This window comes from Mauremys reevesii, linkage group 14 (assembly GCF_016161935.1).
Source record: "Mauremys reevesii isolate NIE-2019 linkage group 14, ASM1616193v1, whole genome shotgun sequence".
Lineage (NCBI taxonomy): Eukaryota > Metazoa > Chordata > Testudines > Geoemydidae > Mauremys > Mauremys reevesii.
This window is the reverse complement of record NC_052636.1, coordinates 21,068,100-21,086,187: the sequence shown is the minus strand read 5'-3', so window position 1 is coordinate 21,086,187 and position 18,088 is coordinate 21,068,100. Positions and strand designations below refer to the sequence as shown.

Here is an 18,088-nt window from a genome sequence, read left to right as displayed (position 1 = left end):
TTTCCTGATTCCCACATAACAACTTTTTAAATCTGTTTGAACTGTTTGCAGCACCGTTATCCCTCAGCTTGGCCAGATGAGTGGCCCATTTATGCCTTTTGTAGTTTGCCTTCTTTTGAGCTGCGCCCATTTGTCCTTTCTATCAACTCAATTATCCCACAAGTAACTGGAGTGTGCCCTTCCTGTGAGGAACCAGGGAGCGTCACATTTATACCATTCCTCCTATTGCAAAGTGATTGTTAGAGTCGCCAGTGATACAGATTGAATCTTTGCCAGTTGTTCTCACGTTGCTCTGGGTTGTGCTGAAGAGCAGTTACTTTGGGAATTTTTCATGTTATAGTTAAATAAAGAGGAGCAGGGGAAAAAAGTGTCATTTCAGCCTCTGTGACACTGGAAGGAGATGGGGTGGTTCAGAGATTCCCTCCTTCCCCATCACTCCAGAACTGTTACATTTTGGCTTCTCTGTGCAGAGTTTATTTTCATCACATTCTATCCCTCCACTTCTCAAAATGTCATGTGAGGAAGAGTTCTCAGCTGTCTGTGCTTGGAGATGATGCTTTGATTTCTTTCCTCCTATATCAGAGTCGTTATGACTGGAGATGAAAGTGTCAAAGACCTGGAAGGGGAATTTAAATGGATCCCAAACATAGTGTGATTATTTGGCGTTTAAATTCCAGGTTTCATCTATTGGTAAAGCCACTTCTGGCAAGAGGACTATTTTGTCCCCCATTATGGGATGCTGGGATACTTACAATTTTGTAAATAACATAACTGACTATTGAGAGAGTGCTGAGTAAAGCTGCTTTGGATGGATCAGAGGAGAATGTGATGGGTGCTGGCATTCTGAGACCCTCAAAATCCTGCCCTGGGGGCCAGACAGTTAAGCAACCAGCATCCACAACCTCTAGCATGATAGCATCCTGTCTAGCGACAACTCACTTATCAATAGCTGGGGTCTGAAATCCTCATTTCTTTGTTGTTCTGTCACTGTAGTCTCCACTTTCCTATTGCTTGTCTGCATAATCTCTGTCTGGTTCTGTGATTGTTTCTGTCTGCTGGATAATTAATTTGTTGGGTGTAAAGCAATTCAGGTGGTGGGGTATAACTGGTTAGATAATCATGTTACAATATGTTAGGATTGGTTAGTTACATTTCAGTAAAATGATTGGTTAAGGTATAGCTAAGCAGAACTCCAGTTTTACTGTATAGTCTGCAGTCAATCAGGAAGTAAGGGGGGGAATGGAATGGGGGTAGGGGAATTGGAGTTATGTTTTGCTAAGAGGGGAATAGGAAGAGGGAATGGGAACAGGGACACAGACAAGCCTCTGTGGTGTCAGAGCTGGGAAGGGCGATACCGAGGAAGGAAATTGGCATCATTGCTTGCTGGAAGTTTACCCCAATAAACATGGAATTGTTTGCACCTCTTGAACTGCGGGTATTGCTGCTCTCAGGTCATGCGAGAAGGACCAGGGAATGGGAGGGTGATGGGATAACCCCTCTAAGAAGTACGTCTTTCAGGGTGTGAAAAACCCTGGAATCAGTATAATTAATCTGCCCTAAGCCATGGTTAGATAGTGCTAAATGAAAGGACAGATTGTTCTGTCAATGTAGCTATTACAGGGATGGAAAACCCCTCCACTCACTGTAGCAACTGTCTACTCCACAGTGCTATAGCAGTGTCACAGCAGCATTTTAAGTGTAGACAGCCTCAGAGTGAGACCAGGTCTGGCTCTGTGGATGCTCAGGCACTACAACAAGAGCAGTGACAATACACTGATGCTTCCGTAGTTGGCAGGATTCAAACTTGCCTGGGGAGACCCCAATGGATTTCTAGTCCATTGCCTTTACCACTCGGCCACAACTACTTGGTGTATAGGTGCTTCACTACACAATGATTCTGTTCTCACTGAATTGTCACTTCACATTGCTCAGACCAGCTCCCCCAGCACACTCCTGACTGTGCATTAGTGTAGGTGTGTCCATGGCTGAACAACAAGAGTTCCTGCCCATTTCCCTTCTGGCTGGAGCATGATTAGAGTGTGTTTGTGGTTAACAACATTGCTATAGATTGTTGTTCATTCCCCACACTGACAATTCAGACCGTCCCGTTCCTCTTCGAATCTCCACCAGATCATGCCAATAGCCGGAATCAGGATTTCTCTGGGGCACTGAAATGTTTCAGGGGGTTGGTGCATGAACTCAGCCTTGCATCCATCCCTGATGTTTCATGGACTAACAACAGCAGCGTAAAGAAAGAGCTGATCCAATATCTCACTGTCAGAGGTGAAGGTGGCCTCGTCCCATCTGCACGACCATTCCCATTGCAGGAGAGAAGGTTTCAATGGAATTGAATGCCCTGGCTCAGACAAGAGATCACAGGGAGGTTTTGCTGTTCATGGACCTGTGCAAAGGAAATTGTGTCTGTGTGAAATTGAGGAGGGAAATGAAACGTCCACATGGTGGCCCAATGCCCTAAGGAATGTGGGCGATGGACTCTGGTTGGGAATGATTTCACAGGATCAATGTATTGCCCTGATTAAAAGCTATGGCTAAAAGGCAGCACTGTTGTCAGTACCTGAACCTGTGTAGGGACACCCGAGTGGGTATCAAGTCCATTGCCTTAACCAGGGGTATTCGATTATTTTATCAAGATTCAAATTTCTTGGTCAAGGCATAGTCAATGTATAGACGCCAGAGAAAATAATACACTGATGATAAGAATATAGAAATATTTTGCAGTCACTATGGGCATAACTATGATAATTGTTTTGTGTTTCACTCTTTATATATGGCACCACCTTCCTTCCCTTTAGACTTCTAGTTTACCAAGGGTAAAACTAAACATCTCTTCAGATAGCAGGGTGTGTTTGTGTTCATTCCTGCTAGCTACACAGGGATTTGATGTTGCTGCTTTCAATCCTCCAGCTCTGCCGGGATAAGTAACATTTCAGGCTGTCACTGAACTGAAGGAGGGAGATCATTTTTTGACAGGTTACGCCTCCTCTTAAAGGTGTTTGTCTGGCAGCCTTGGTTCCCAGGTCTCTCCTGAGGGAAGAAAGTTTCTGTGAAAAATACCAAAACTTTTAATAGAGCGGAGGGAAAGGCAACGGCCACATGATGAGGCCAATATGTACCACAACATGATTCTTTTATGTGGGATGACTCTGAACACTGACTGATCTGCACTCTCTTGTGTTTGAAGAGATGTTGAGTTTTGCACTTGGGAACCTATAAGGCTGAAGCAATGTTATGGATAGTGACACTGCGATTGAAGGGTGATTTAAGGTTGTAAAAAATTGTTAAAAACACTGAGCTTAAATGTGAACTGCCTGTTATTAAAGGCTGGTTTCCCCACATCAGTTCCATAAGCTCTGCTAGAAAGGTCCTGGGTTCTCTCCTGCCTCGGTGGGAACTCGAGGGAATCATCCCCTGCTGCCCTTGGCTCCAGGCTGATTTTTCTGGGGAGGGGGCGTGGAATTGAGTTGTTTGCCGTTGAGAAGGGAGCCAGGCCAGTTCTCAGGGAACGAGAACTCCCAGCATCTGCCGAGCCCAGCCCAGGCTGCTGCCCTGTCCCAGCCTCTGTTCCCCTGGGGGCCCTGCATGCTTTGACTCTAGAGCAGGCCGGGAGCAGCAGCTGAGGCAGAGGACACCTGGGCTGGGCAGATAGGAGGGAATTTAGCAAGTGGAAATGGTAAAACCGCAGTGAAGTATTAGCTTGGACTTGACGGCATTTCTCCATTGGTCTGTCTGCTTTGGGGCAGGGACAATGACACGTCCTGCTGCATTTGTCATTTCAAAGGGTGGTTTAGGATTTTCATTCTCAGACACGGTGCACAAAGCAGGACTCAACCCAGGGTGCAAACGAAATGAGCCACTCACAGGTTCTGGCAGCCACAATGAGCAGTTGGTGTGAGAGCTCAGACCTGCCCCTGTCCCAGATGGAAGGGGGGTGTCTACAAGGGGCTTGGACCACTGATCTGTCAGCGCCTAACTCCCAAACTTTCAGTAACTCTATCATCAGTGCCTGTGAGTGTAATTTAAACCATGAGAAAAACCACACTAGGCTAGACCAAAGGCCCATCAAGCTCTGAATCTTGTCCTCTGACAGTAGCCAAGAGCAGGTGCCCCCAAAGCCACCACTGGGAGTTGAACCCAGGATCACCTGTTTACAAGGCAGGTGCTTTAGCCAGCTACGCCATGGTGCCTGCCTGGCTGTAAGACATAGTGTCTGCCCACACCTGACTCCCTGCCATCTCCACCAGGCCCTGACAAGCTTTCCTTGTGTTTGGATTCTGCAAAGCAGAGGAGCAGGTGATGTTTTCCTTGTAAGCTGTGTGTGTGTGAGTGAATCTTTGGCCAGGTCTGCTCTACAAAGTTGTTTCAGCAGAAATATATTGCTCAGGTGTGTGAAGAACACACAACGCTCCCTCGGTCGGCAGCTTGGTGTGGCTGGTGTACACACTGCAATGCCACGTCTGGCAACAAAACTGCCCTGTTTTGGTGACAAAATAAAACCACTTCGATGAGAGGCCTAGAGCTTTTTGCAGCAAACTTACAGTGACAGAGTGCCAGTGTAAATGCTGCTGGTCATTAAATCACCATAACTGGCCTCCGCCAGTATCCCACAATGCCCGCCGTGAACTCACCAGCCCTGCATTCCTGCTAAAGAGGCTGGGCCCCTCCCCTTTCATAGCTCCAGGAAGTTCTGACAGCTGAGCCTGCTGCTCTGCTCCGGCAGCCAGGAGCAAATCACCGCCATGGAATGCTGCTCTCCGGCCCTGCAAACACAGAGCAGGGGGCGGGAACTTCCATACAGGGGGGGGCCACCGGCATCTGAACTGTGACACCCCATGCCACCCCTTCCCTCGAGGAGGCTCTTACCTTCTAAACAGGGACGGCTGTTTTCTAGTAAAATCACTAAAAGGGAAGGAGAAAACTCAAAAGAGGTTCCTCCTGGCACTCATGTCCGTGAACCCGAATACTCCCTCAGTCCTCAAAGAGAGACCTGGAGAAGGAGACTTGCTGAAGCAAAGCCACAGGGGTCTCTGAGGTTTCCCTGGCCCCTCGCCCCTGTCCTGCCTGGCTGATGTCAGCATCTCTCTGTGAGGTCACCACCTCCCCACCACCTTGGACCAATAGTCTGAGGTCCTGCAAAAGGCCTTTGTGATGTCACTGCCACACCCCTCCCTTGCTGGGCTAATGTCCTGCCCCTGGCCAGGCACTTTGCAGGTTTGAGCTACTCCCTGTGGATCACCCCACTCAAGGAGCGTTCGTTCTAGGCAGCAAGCCGGCTAGACAGGGAAACATCAGACGCTGCTCCCAATGCTACACTCAGTTTTTCAGAAATTAGTTGACTTTATGGCCAGAAGAGACCATTAGAGCATCTAATCTGACCCCTGCATATCACAGGCCTCCTGTATGACACAAGAGCTACTTTGGGGGCAAAGACATTCCAGAAAGGCATCTAGTCTTCATGAAATGACATCAAGAGATGGAGAATTCACCACTTTCCTTGGTAGCTTGTTCCTGTGGTGAATCATCCTCCCTGTTGAATATTTGTGCCTTAGTTGTAATATGAATTTGTCTCTTTTCACCTTCCAGCCATTGGGTCTTGTTATTCCTTTCTCTGCTATTTTAAAGAGTCCTTTAATATCCAATCTTTTCTCTCCATTAAGGCACTTCAACACTTCAGTGAAGTCACCTTTCAATCTTCTTTTGATCAGATAAACAGGTTGAGCTCTTTCAATAGCTCACTAGAAGGCATTTTCCTCCAGACCTCACAACATTTGTTGGCTCTTTCTGCCCCAGCTCCTATTTCACAACATCTTTTTCAAATGAGGACACCAAAACTGGAGGCAGTATTCCAGTATCAGTCTCACTGATGCTGTGTCACCTCCTGTGACGTTATTGACATAATCTGTAACTGTATAGATCACCGTTGCGACCGCTGTTCTACATTTGCAGCCAATATTGTAGAAAGGTTTCGTGTAAGGGGTCTATGGAGAGGTTCTGATTGGCTGATTATAATGATGCTATCTCTAGATGTGTATCATTTTTTTAGTTGACGTTATGAATATTGGCTCTGTGCTGCCCGTATTTCAATCTTGTGCTCTGCTTCCGGTGTCAGTTCTGTCTAGCCTGCTTGATGGCCCATTAAGGACCATCAGCTATACAATTGCCCCATTGAGACAAGGCAGATACACCTTGTGACTCAGCAAGGTAGCAGGGACCTGCCTATGGAGAGAACGCTAAGGTTTTTCTATGCCACGTGCTGGATAGAGTGTCCTTGGGACAAAGAAAGCAAAGACCACATGGCAAGAGACTATAAAAGGCTGATGCCTCGTCTCCATCTTGTCTTCAATCCTGCTTCATACCTCTGGAGGGACTTTGCTACAAACTGAAGCTCTGTACAAAGGACTGAATGACCCATCCCAGCTTTGAATAGACTCCAGAGACTTGATTTGAACCTGCAGTTTATTCCATCACTGTTACAAGCCTGAACCAAGAACTTTGCCATTACTGTATGTGAAGGGTTCAAATCCATGTGTGTTTTGTATAACAACCTGGTCTATGGATTGTGCCAGTTCTTTTCCAGACCCAAAGTCCAGAGTATGGTCAAGGACTACAGGCCTAGCAAATAGTGACCAGCTAAGAGAAAGCTGGGTAAACAGAACGCCTTGCTTGCTAAGATAGGCCTGGTCAGCAAATTGCCAGGTGTTGGAGCTTAGAACTAAATGATTGCATCTTATTCAGAACTGCAGACTGAACAAAGAATCCCTATTGTGTTTGTTTCTTCTCTAGGGAGACATTCTTCCCACAGATCCAACCTTGAGTTTATGAAAAGTTGGCACGTCAGTATAAGATATGGCATCCTTCCACCTCCCTTCCAAGGGACCAATGCCTGCCTTAAGACACACAGAAAACAATCTTTATTGCCATATACTTTCACTCTTTCTTTGCTTTAACCCCTAGGAATGTACCTGTTGGACAATCAAAGGAGCTGCTCCATTCCTATGGATCCCAAATCAGAATTCAACATATATATTTTATACTAATAACATTTTATCAAAGTATTCATGAAATGTTAAATTGGTAACTTGAGACCATGGGTGGAGACATTATCTAATCTGTTAATCATTGGCTAATGTGCTTATCCTGTCTTGCAAAACCTGTCCCGGGGTGTGGAACTGCCTAGCCTGTCACTTTCCCCCGCCCATGGAAAATCTATATATTCTATTGTAATTAATTAATTAACAGTGTCTCTGAGCCTAATAAGCCCACTCCGCCAGCACTGTGTGTAATAAAGTCCTATTCTTGACATGTACACGGTGTAGATTTATGTCCTTCACAGACACCTGCTGAATAAAGAGGAGATTCAGCATCCAGCTTGGCTGAATGTGTCTCCTCTCCCCACAGCTTGGTGATCTTTTGAGGAAATGGAGAAGACTGCCTTTGCCTGGCTGTACATCGCTTGCAAAAGAAACAGGTCTTTTTGGTGACAAGTGTTGAAAGGAGCCATTAGACAAATGTGGAGACAGGAAAAATGCCCCCCAATTCAACTGGCATCTGTGGATGCTGAAGCCACACCACAGAGCGCTAAACACTATATGAGAATGGCTGGTGTCAGCAGAGTCTCTACCAAAGCCTTTTGCCACCAGCAGGGGCCTCTCTGTGCACAGAACTCCTGGTAGCGTGATGGCTGCAGGCAGTGGAGAACTCCATTTTGGCATCTCTTTTGTGGTGAACATCTGCAGTGGCTATTAAAAGGTCTCTAGACAGTGATCTTTGAGACGAGCTGACTGAAGAACCTTCCTACTAACCAGGAGAGCCTGGCTTGGCCTGCCAGTTCTTCCTTGCCGAACCTAGTGTGTCTGTTGGCTCCTTTTTTTGTAGCTCTTTTCAGAAAAAAGAAAAGACCTGTCAGCAGAATCCTTCTAAGTGCTTGTTCAAGACAGAGAGAGCCTTCCTTGCGGCTAAGTCTTGGTGCCATGGGGCATGCCTGACTGCAGCACCTCCTGCTGACCATCCTAGCAATTAGCTCTGGTTCACCGGTGCGCCTTCATCTAGTAGCATCTGGCCATCATCTCTTCTATCATTAGGACCCATGTTGCTCTCAGGACTTCAGTGTCCTCTTATGAACACAGCCCTCTGGCTGTGCCCCACTCAGTTCTCTCCCCCCTGCTGGGGGTGGGGGGATATGTCCTCTACCCAGACACTTGCCTCAGTGGCCGGCTGCAGTCCAGGGTGTAGCCACCTGTGTCAGTGGCTACTGAGGTAAAAGGTGTGAACCTCCAACCCTGCCATCTGTTTCCCTGGACCATTTCCCAACAGACCTAGAACCTTCCTCCACCTTTGTATCAGGGCCTTAGTCTGGCAGTAGTCAGCCAGGAGGTCACCCATACACCCCTTACCCCAGCACCGCACCGCTCCTGCTCCTGCTCCTGCTCCTGCTCCTGCTCCTGCTCCTGCTCCTGCTCCTGCCTTCATCGCAGCCAACCCTCCCTCCTCAAACTCCAAGGAGTGACTAACTCTTGCTGTGCTGAGCAGCTCTTTATATATAGGCTGCTCCAGCAAGCCTTCTCCTGATTGGCTCTCCCAATAAGCCCTTTCTTGATAGGCTGGGTTCTGCACAGCCTCTTCAAGGCTGCCTTAATCTTTCTCCTGCTTGTTTCAGGCAGACAGCCCACCACACATGGAAAGTGGCAAATGAGAAGTCTGGAGCTGAAGGAAAGGTTACCATGACTCAGAACTGAGCCGAGGTTGCTGTGACTGAAACACAGATCACTAACCATTATATGATCACAGTGACTGATGAGAGAGGCACATGTTAGAAGCCCTCTGTCTACTCAGCTGTGGCTTTCTGTGCACAGAGAGCCAGACACTTCAAGGTCTGCAAGTCTTGAGGGAAATGGGGAATGTCTGTACTTTAGAATTTTCAGGTGTTGACTTGAACCATCAAATGAAACAGTTGCAAATACTTTCTTCAGGCAGGCACCATGGCTTAGCTGGCTAAAGCACCTGTCTAGTAAATAGGAGATCCTAGGTTCAACTCCCAGTGGTGCCTTAGTGTATGGCTTTTGTCTCCTCTGCTCACATTTTCCTGTGTCTTCCTAGGAAACAGAAGAGGCCTCCCTTGGTATCCAAGTCATTGCTTGCTAAGGAAAAGGCTTCTTTGGAGAGAAGCATTGGAAACAATCAAATCACAAACCTGGAGTTGATGAAAACGCTGCTATGACTGGCATTGGCATGGCGGTTGCTTCGACTGCAATTGGTGCAACACGAGAGCCTGCGCCACACATCCTTGTGATTCCCTGGAGATGTTCACACACAGATGTCATGTCACCTTCCTTTTGATTGTCATTGATGAAAAATGGAGCGGTTGGGAGAAAAGTCCCAGAGAGTCGCACCGTGGCTAAGCTGGGTGACTCACCTGCCAGGTAAAGTGGAGTTAGGGATGCAGCTCCCAGTGGTGCCTTAACAAATGTGTCTGCTCTTCCCACCTTTTGGTGAATCTTTTGCGGAAACAGAGAAGACTGCCTCTGCCTTGCAATGCAAATGCTTGCAAAAGAAACCAGTTGTTTTTTCTGACAAGTGTCAGAAGGAGGCACATAAGAAATGTGGAGACAAGGAAAAGGTCATCGTAACTCAACTTGCATCCATGGCTCTTGAGGCCAGAACGCAGAGCACTAAGCACTGTATGACCACTAAGCACTGTATGACCACAGCAAAATCTAAACTTTACACCTTACTACACTAGGCAGTAGTTAGGTCAAGCAATTTTCTCATCCTACTGGATGTTACCCTCCTTAATACATAGAATTCCCCCTAAAACCTGGATTACTGCCCTCAGATGACCTTCATTTTCTCAGGATTCCTGCTGCTTCCAGCATGGGTGCGGGAGGAGAAAGGCAAAAACATGATGCCACAGTCTCCTATTTTATATCCTTAGTTCAAGTCTCTAGAAGACACTTGCCCAGACGTGTCTGGGTGGGCTCTGCTGAGTCACTGGGTTGGGGAATCCTCCTTGAGCGGTCCCCACAGTGTTGTGTTTGGGCACCTGTCACTGAATTGGAAATCCCTTAATTACAATTCCTCTGCTGATTCATGGCTGTTGAACACCCTCCTCGGCAGGGGTCACTAGCAAAATTATAGCCTATTTCAGTAACAACCATACAGCAAAATGCATAACTTCACACACCCTCATGCTATACATATTTGGACAGAATTACCGATTTCAGCAGATCATGACTTTTCATATGATAACTTACATGGACTGGTTGGTAGGACATATCACAGCCATATATGACTGATGACTATGTGAGCTACAGGGAGCTATTTTGAAGTACATCATGTCACAAAAGCCTCTAGAGACTGGCCTTTGGGAAGAGCTGGCTGAAGAGCCTTCTGAGTAACTGAGAGATCCAGGCTTGGCCCTGCCAGTTTGTGCTTGTGAACTAAACTTGTCCGTTGGGTTCCCTTTTTTGTGTCTCTTTCACAGAAACAGAGCAGAAGTTCTTGGCCAATCCTTGAAAGTGCTTGTTCAAGACACAGAGAGCCTCTGTGCTGGGGCAGGGGTAGGGGTGCAGGAGGTGGTCAGGGGTGGAGGTGCTTACCTCGGGCAGCACAGCTCCCAAAGTGACTGGCACACACTCCCCTCCGGCAGTGGCTCCTAGGCAGCGGGATACGGGGGCGGGTCAGCTGTGGCGTTTGCACTCAGGGCTGCAGGGATATGCTGGCCACTTCCAGGAGCAGTGTGGCAGGGAGGGAGGGGGCAGAGTGGGCAGGGAGCTGCCTTAGCGCTGCTGGCACATCTCCGTGTGTCCCTTGGGGAGGCATCAGGTCTCTGTGGGCTGCCTGGGGCAGGGGCAGTGGCCAAGGGGGCTCGGCCACCCCTTTGCCTCCTCTCTCCAGGCTCCCAGCCCATCTTGCCGGCCGACAGGGATTTTAGGGTGCAGCAGCGCAGGAAGCAGGAAGGGCGAACCACAGCGGCTGCCTCCCCCACATGCAGGAAAATGGATTGACCTGCTGGCCCCACGGACTAAGGCACCAGGCCTCCAGCTTGCCCCATTTGACCCAATGGGCTGATCTTGTGGCCAGAATTATTTGCAGTCGGGATTTCCCCCAACAGTGCCCCACAGGGGTCCAGGGTCAGCTCCAGCACAGGCCACACAGGAAGGCTTAATGCTCGAGCTGCAGCACAGGCTGGGCAGGCTTAAGGCCGGGCTCCCCATGGCAGGAGAGAAGAAGAAGACTGGGCCCCTGGAGGGGCAGGCTGGGGCTTCCTGGATCCCTTTTGCTCACAGCCAGCGCCCTGCCCCCACTCCCATGTCATCAATGGCGCCCCCAGATCAGCCAGAATGGAGCAGCGGTTTTCACTGCACCAAGTCCACTTATGGCTTACAGGCAACTCCCAAACCCACCACAGCCCACCATTTTGGCCAGAAAGGAGCCCACTCAGCCTCGCCATTGCTGCTTTTCCGTCCCCCTAAAACCCCGCTTCTCCTTGGCTGCAAGGAGCCATCCCTGGGAAGCCAAGAGGCAGGCACAGGATTCTGCCTCCCAGCAGCCAACCGCACCTCCCCCGGCTTTGCAGAACGAATGGTGATGCTCTACTAACCCCATTTAGCCGCAATGATGTGCTTACTTTCTGCCCTGCCTTTCTCAGCTTGACTTTCCTCTTTTGCCCCATTCCTGCCTCACTTCCTCCTTTGGCAAGTCACGCAGAGGAGGCCAGCAGGAAGAGCCGGCCTCCACTGGCCAACCTCCAACAGAAGAGGCCAAGCCACAAGCCTCCAAAAGTTAACACGCCGCACTCCTCTAGGTTCTCCAGCCTGACGCCAAGGTGCTTTCTCCACTGCTGTCAGCACCCTCTGTCATGCGGGGGTTGGAGTTATCCCAGGGACAGGCCAATAGGAGAAGGAGGAGCATCTTCCTGAACAGCAAGGGGATCTGGCAAAAGGAAGCCAGCCTGTTTCGAACCAGAGACATTTTATATGTTATGTAAATGCAATAACCACTACACTACAGAAACTCCATCTGCTTGCCTGTTGCTCACCCTGGCACAGACTGATGGACAAACCTAGAGAAAGTGATGGCAGCCCTTTGATGGGTCAGCTGGCAGAGCAGAGGACTGGAGCCGGGACTCAGGAAGTCGTCCTTACGTCGCCCTTGTGACTCCAGCTTGAGGGAGAGCTTCTTTTTCTTCCCCTTGCTGACAAAGAGCAAGAGAAGAATGAAAGGTCAGGGGGGCCAGCTCGGTGCAGAATCATAGAATCATAGAATCTCAGGGTTGGAAGGGACCTCAGGAGGTCATCTAGTCCAACCCCCTGCTCAAAGCAGGACCAAACCCAACTAAATCAGAAGCCCATGCTGCCTTTTCCTGCTGCATAGCCTGAAATAAGGGACTCGTGGCAGTTAAAGGAACTGCTGCTCTTTCAGAAAACATCCCACCCGTGCACAAAGGGGGACAGAAGAGCCTGTTAGTCTAGCACGCTCCCAACTGAACTACTTCAGCAGCTGCTCGGTTTCTTTTTGGCCTATTACTTTTCTGTCTGGGATGTTGTTGTCAGCTGTGGCACAGAAAAAGGACGTCATTGCGAGCGGCCCATTGCGAGCAGCCCATGAAGACAAGATTCACTTTTGCCTTCCTTGCTCGGCTTTACTTGCTTCCTCGCCCTATTCCTGCCTTAGTTCCTGGGTTTCCTGAAGGCGACGGGGGGCCAGCAGTAACAGGAGGAAGTTGGGCAGCTAGACCCTGGTGGCAAAAGTCCTGCCACCACTTGCCACCCCACTCTCTTCTCCCAGCGTCACTTATTGGCCACCACGGACTTGGGGCCCAGCAGCGCAACGGAAGGCAGTGGACAGAGCCACCCTCGCCTTGAAGCTCCGGCTCATTAAACCACATCTTCAGTCGCTGATGGCCAATGAGAGACCAACACCGCTTGCTATTTTAGCACTTGGAAATGCCATTGGTCAGTCACTGGATCTCTGTAATGCTGTTACAGAACAAAGGAAAATAGAATCTCAGTGTGACATTCTATACCTTTGGGGGAGCGGCTGTAACTCCCATAATCCTCATTTTCATATCATCGTGATCTTACATATAGAGCATGACTTGTAAGGTATCAGGGAAAGGATATGATCTGCTGAAAGTCACTTCTCTACCCATAGATGTATACCATTCATGCATATGAAGTTATGAGAATTGTGCAGTGTGGTTGTCACTGTGCTGTAAGGTGGGGGAGTCAGCCAAATATTAGCTTCCCAGTGGCAACAGCAAGGAAAGTAACCAACACCCGGACAGGGTGTCAAACAACCCATCAACAGCCATTGTCCAGTAAGAGAGCTACAATGCAATGACTCACCTGCATGAGGACACTGCATGAGGAATTGCTCAGACTTGCTTGGAGAGACGCAGTGATGCTCACCTGACTCTGAAGGGAGGGGCGGCAAAGCCATGAGGGAAGAAAGGACATGATAAAAGGAGAGACATTTGCCAGGCTTTATCTCTCTCTGCCACCTGCGTCTACAGACACCCCCACACCAAGCAACTGAAGCGCTGATGAAAGGGGAGAGCCTGGCTGAAAAGCCACCAGCCAGCCTGTGGTGAGAAGCATCTACGTTTGTAAGGGTACTGAAAGGGTTAAGATCAGCTTAGAATTAAAAGCAATGAGGAGTCCGGTGGCACCTTAAGGACTAACAGATTTATTTGGGCATAAGAGTTCGTGGGTAAAAAGCCCACTTCTTCAGATGCATGGAGTGAAAATTACAGATAGAGGCATAAATATATATTGGAACATGAAGTGACGGGAGTTACTGTACAAGGGGAGAACCAGTGTTGAAGGCTAATTCAGTCAGGGTGGATGTGGTCCTCTCCCCATAATTGATGGGGAGGTGTCAATACCAAGAGAGGGAAAATTGCTTTTGTCGTGAGCCAGCTACTCCCAGTCCTTATTCAAGCTCAAATTAATGGTGTTAAGTTTGCAAATCAATTGTAACTCTGCAATTTCTCTTTGAAGTCTGTTTTTGAAGTTTTTTTGAATGGCTACTTTGAATTGTTGGGTGTGAATGTGTAAATGTGCTATTGACTATACAAGTCCCGTGTGATCTGGATTCCTGGTTTTCACCCAGGCGGCCTGGGTTCAATTCGTAGTGTGGGAACAATGCAGAGCTTTTGCTCAGAGGGGCGGCAGGAAATGAAAGGAATGGGAAGGGATCCTGCCAGCAGGGGCGTTGGACAGTGTTGGGAGGGGAACCCAGAAGTGGGGGTGGGGCAGCGGTCTGGGGGGAGATGAGGGAAGGATCCCAACTCTGTGGGAAGTTGACATTCTGGAGAGCACAGGCCTGGCATGGGGGGTGGGGAGAGTGAATGTGTCCCTCTAAACTCACCACCAGCAGACTAGGCAGGCTTGGAAGAATTACGTATTTGTTGGTAAATGTCAATTTCTGTGTAAAAACACAACCCAATGGCAAAATCTTTCCATCGATAATAATCAAACCTAACAGATGGGCAAAGTAAGAAACATGTTGCTTGAGAACTTATCCTATTCCAATCCTCTAGGGTTCCCTTTTGCCTTAGGCACCACCACATGGGCATTTCATATCCCTCCTCATTTTCACACACAGACACACAATTTCCTTTGCACAGATCCATGAACAGCAAAACCTCCCTGTGTCTATTGTCTGAGCCATGGCATTCGATTCCACTGAAACCTTCTCTCCTGCAATGGCATTGGTCAGACAGAGGAAATGCGTCCACCTTCCCCCTGGCAATGAGATATTCACTCTCCTCTTCTTGCTGCTGCTGTTATTCCATGAGTCATCAAGGATGGAATAAAAAGCTGAGTTTACTCCAGGGTGAGGAAAGAAAAGAGCCACCAACGCCCTCAAAAATCTCAATGCCCAGAGAAAACCTGCCTCTGTTATTGGAATCACAGAGGTGCTGGCGATACAATGGGAAAAGGGACTGTCTGAATTGCCAAGGCAGGGAATGAACAATCTACAGCAACATCATTAACCACAAACACACTCTAATCATGCTCCAGCCAGTGGGGAAATGGGCAGGAACTCTGGCTGCTCAGCCATGGCCACACGTACAGAGCTGCACAGCAGTGATTGCACTGGGGAAGCTGGTCCGAGTGAACAATTGGAAATGACCCTCCAGTGAGAACAGAACCAGAGTGTAGAACGGCCCCTGTGTTAAGTGGTTGTGGCTGAGGCCTTAGGTAGCTGGGCTAGAAAACCATGGGTGCCTTTTTGTGAAGGTTTGATCCTTGCTAGCTAGGCAAGGCTGGTGTGTGGTGTCTCCACAGCTGCACTTTCAGGGTCTGATCACAACAGTGCCACAGGGAGCCAAGCCTAGACATATTCAGAGGCTAAGGCCAGGTCAATGTTTCAAACAGTGAGTCTAGGCTGCTGCAGCTCAGTAATGGAGATGCTCTGTGCCAGGGTTTCTCAAACGTCCTTTCACTGCAACCTCCTTCTGCCAAAATAACTTAATATGTAGCCCTGGAAAGAGGGACGAAGCCCCTCCACTTGTGGGGGGTAGGGCAAAGCCTGAGGGATTCAGCCCTGGGTGGGGGCCTCAGACTTTTGGCTTCAGCCCCAGGACCCAACAAGTCTAATACTAGCCCTGGTGACCCCATTAAAACAGGGTCACGACCCACTTTGCAGTCCTGACCCACAGCTTGAGAACCACTGCTCCATGCTGATGGGGGAGAGTTTTCCTGTTGGTGTAGTCAATCCACTTCCCCAGGAGGTGGCAGCTCTGTCATGGGGAGAAGCTATATCAGTGGGTGTGCAAGCTGTGGTGTTTACCACATTTAAGAAGTTTAATCAAACCCCATTTTTAAAACCACCTGTGGTCTGGGAATGGCAAAGGAGCTCGATGAAGCAGGGTCTGTCCTTCAAAGTCCTGGAGACCACGATTCCATATTCCTGTTGTAATGGGGGTATAGCTCAGTGATAGAGTGTTTGATTGCAGATATAGTGGTCCTTTGTTCAAACCCAGGTGCCCTCTTAAAAAAAAATTGTTTCCATTCTCCATTATGTTCAGGAGCTCCACCATATGAGGATGCTTGAAATGAATGTGAACACTCAACATTTTGCTGTCCAAATGCATAAAATCCTAGCAAACCTGTCCATCAGCTGAAATCAGTTCCAATCCTCTAAGTGTCTAGTTTATGTTTTCATCAATTAAACAAAGGTATCATTCCCTGAAGCAGAGCACAAGTTTGAAATACAGGCAGCATAGAGCCAATATTCATAATGTCAACTACAAAAAAATGATACACATCTAGAGATAGCATCATTATATTCAGCCAATCAGAACCTCTCCATAGACCCCTTACACGACCACTTCCCTGTAATATTGGCTGCAAATATAGAACAGTGGTCGTAACGGTGAGCTATACAGTTACAGATTATGTCAATAACATCACAGGAGGTGACACGGCATCAGTGAGACTGATACTGGAATACTGCCTCCAGTTTCGGTGTCCTCATTTGAAAAAGATGTTGTGAAATTGGAGCTGGGGCAGCAAAGAGCCACCTAATGTTCTGAGGACTAGAAAAAATACCTTCTGGTGAGCTATTGAAAGAGCTCAACCTGATTAGCTTATCAAAAGAAGATTGAAAGGTGACTTCATTGAAGTGCCTTAATGGAGAGAAAAGATTGGGTATTTAAGGGCTCTTTAATCTAGCAGAGAAAGGCATAAGAAGACCCAATGGCTGGAAGGTGAAGAGAGACAAATTCATATTACAACTAAGGCACAAATATTCAACAGCGAGGATGATTCATCACAGGAACAAGCTACCAAGGAAACTGGTGGATTCTCCATCTCTTGATGTCATTTCATGAAGACTAGATGCCTTTCTGGAATGTGTTTGCCTCAAAAGTAGCTCTTGTGTCCTACAGGAGGCCTGTGATATGCAGGGGGTCAGATTAGATGCTCTAATTGTCTCTTCTGGCCATAAAGTCGACTAATTTCTGAAAAACTGAGTGTAGCATTGGGAGCAGCATCTGATGTTTCCCTGTCTAGCCGGCTTGCTGCCTAGAACGAACGCTCCTTGAGTGGGGTGATCCACAGGGAGTACTCAAACCTGCAAAGTGCCTGTCCAGGGGCAGGACATTAGCCCAGCAAGGGAGGGGTGCGGCAGTGACATCACAAAGGCCTTTTGCAGGACCTCAGCCAATTGGTCAGAGGTGTTGGGAGGTGGTGACCTCACAGAGAGATGCTGACATCAGCCAGGCAGGACAGGGGCGAGAGGCCAGGGAAACCTCAGAGACCCCTGTGGCTTTGCTTCAGCAAGTCTCCTTCTCCAGGTCTCTCTCTGAGGACTGAGAGAGTATTCGGGTTCACGGACGTGAGCACCAGGAGGAACCTCTTTCGAGTTTTCTCCTTCCCTTTTAGTGATTTTACTAGAAAACAGCCGTCCCTGTTTACAAGGTAAGAGGCACCTGGAGGTTTGAAACCTGTTCAGTCTGATCCATCTGGTGACAGTTGAATTCTAGGCATGGAAAACACGAGCTTAAGGAGGCAGAACTTTATTCTGCACCTGGGATTTTGTCCCTTAGAATTACTGGGGCCATTAGGGTTTGTTCTTTTTGCTTCCCCTCTTCCTCCCTCCTCTTTTTCTCTTGCTTCCTTTGTCCTTTTACCTGTTCCTCCCAACACCAGGAGGGTGTGTGTGTGTGTGTGTGTTGCGGGAGTGTTCTGCAGCTCCCACTGTGGGAGGTCCACCCAAAAATATGGGGCTGAAATAGTGCTTGGGCAGTGATCCCATCAGTGACCTGGGCCATCCTTTGGGCTCGCTGGTGAGAACCTCAGCCTCCCATCCTCAGTCTCTACCCTGATTGGCTGAGCAGGGGTTATTGACAGGAGGAGATTCTGGTCCTTGGTGTTCTCTCTTAAGAACAAGGAAATAAGTCAGAACCAGTTCTATGTTTGATGAATTTTGCTGCTTCTCTGCATTAATGGTCTCTGAGCAGTTCACAAATCTCTCTATCGTTGCAGTTCTCCTCAAATACTTGCTGAATAATTACTGTCACTGTTGTTGGTCTGGAGCTCATCAGAGCACTTTATTCAGG

The 18,088-nt window shown here is 48.4% G+C and overlaps 1 protein-coding gene and 1 non-coding gene across 2 annotated transcripts in view; both read left to right on the top strand.

Moving 5' to 3' along the window:
- Positions 1 to 18,088, top strand: part of LOC120381956 (zinc finger protein 850-like) — a gene marked incomplete at both ends in the record, with an annotated part of 110,911 nt that overhangs the window by 61,365 nt on the left and 31,458 nt on the right. The window lies entirely within an intron of this gene.
- On the top strand, positions 8,991 to 9,064 carry TRNAT-AGU. The gene has a single exon. It is a non-coding gene; the product is annotated as a tRNA-Thr (tRNA).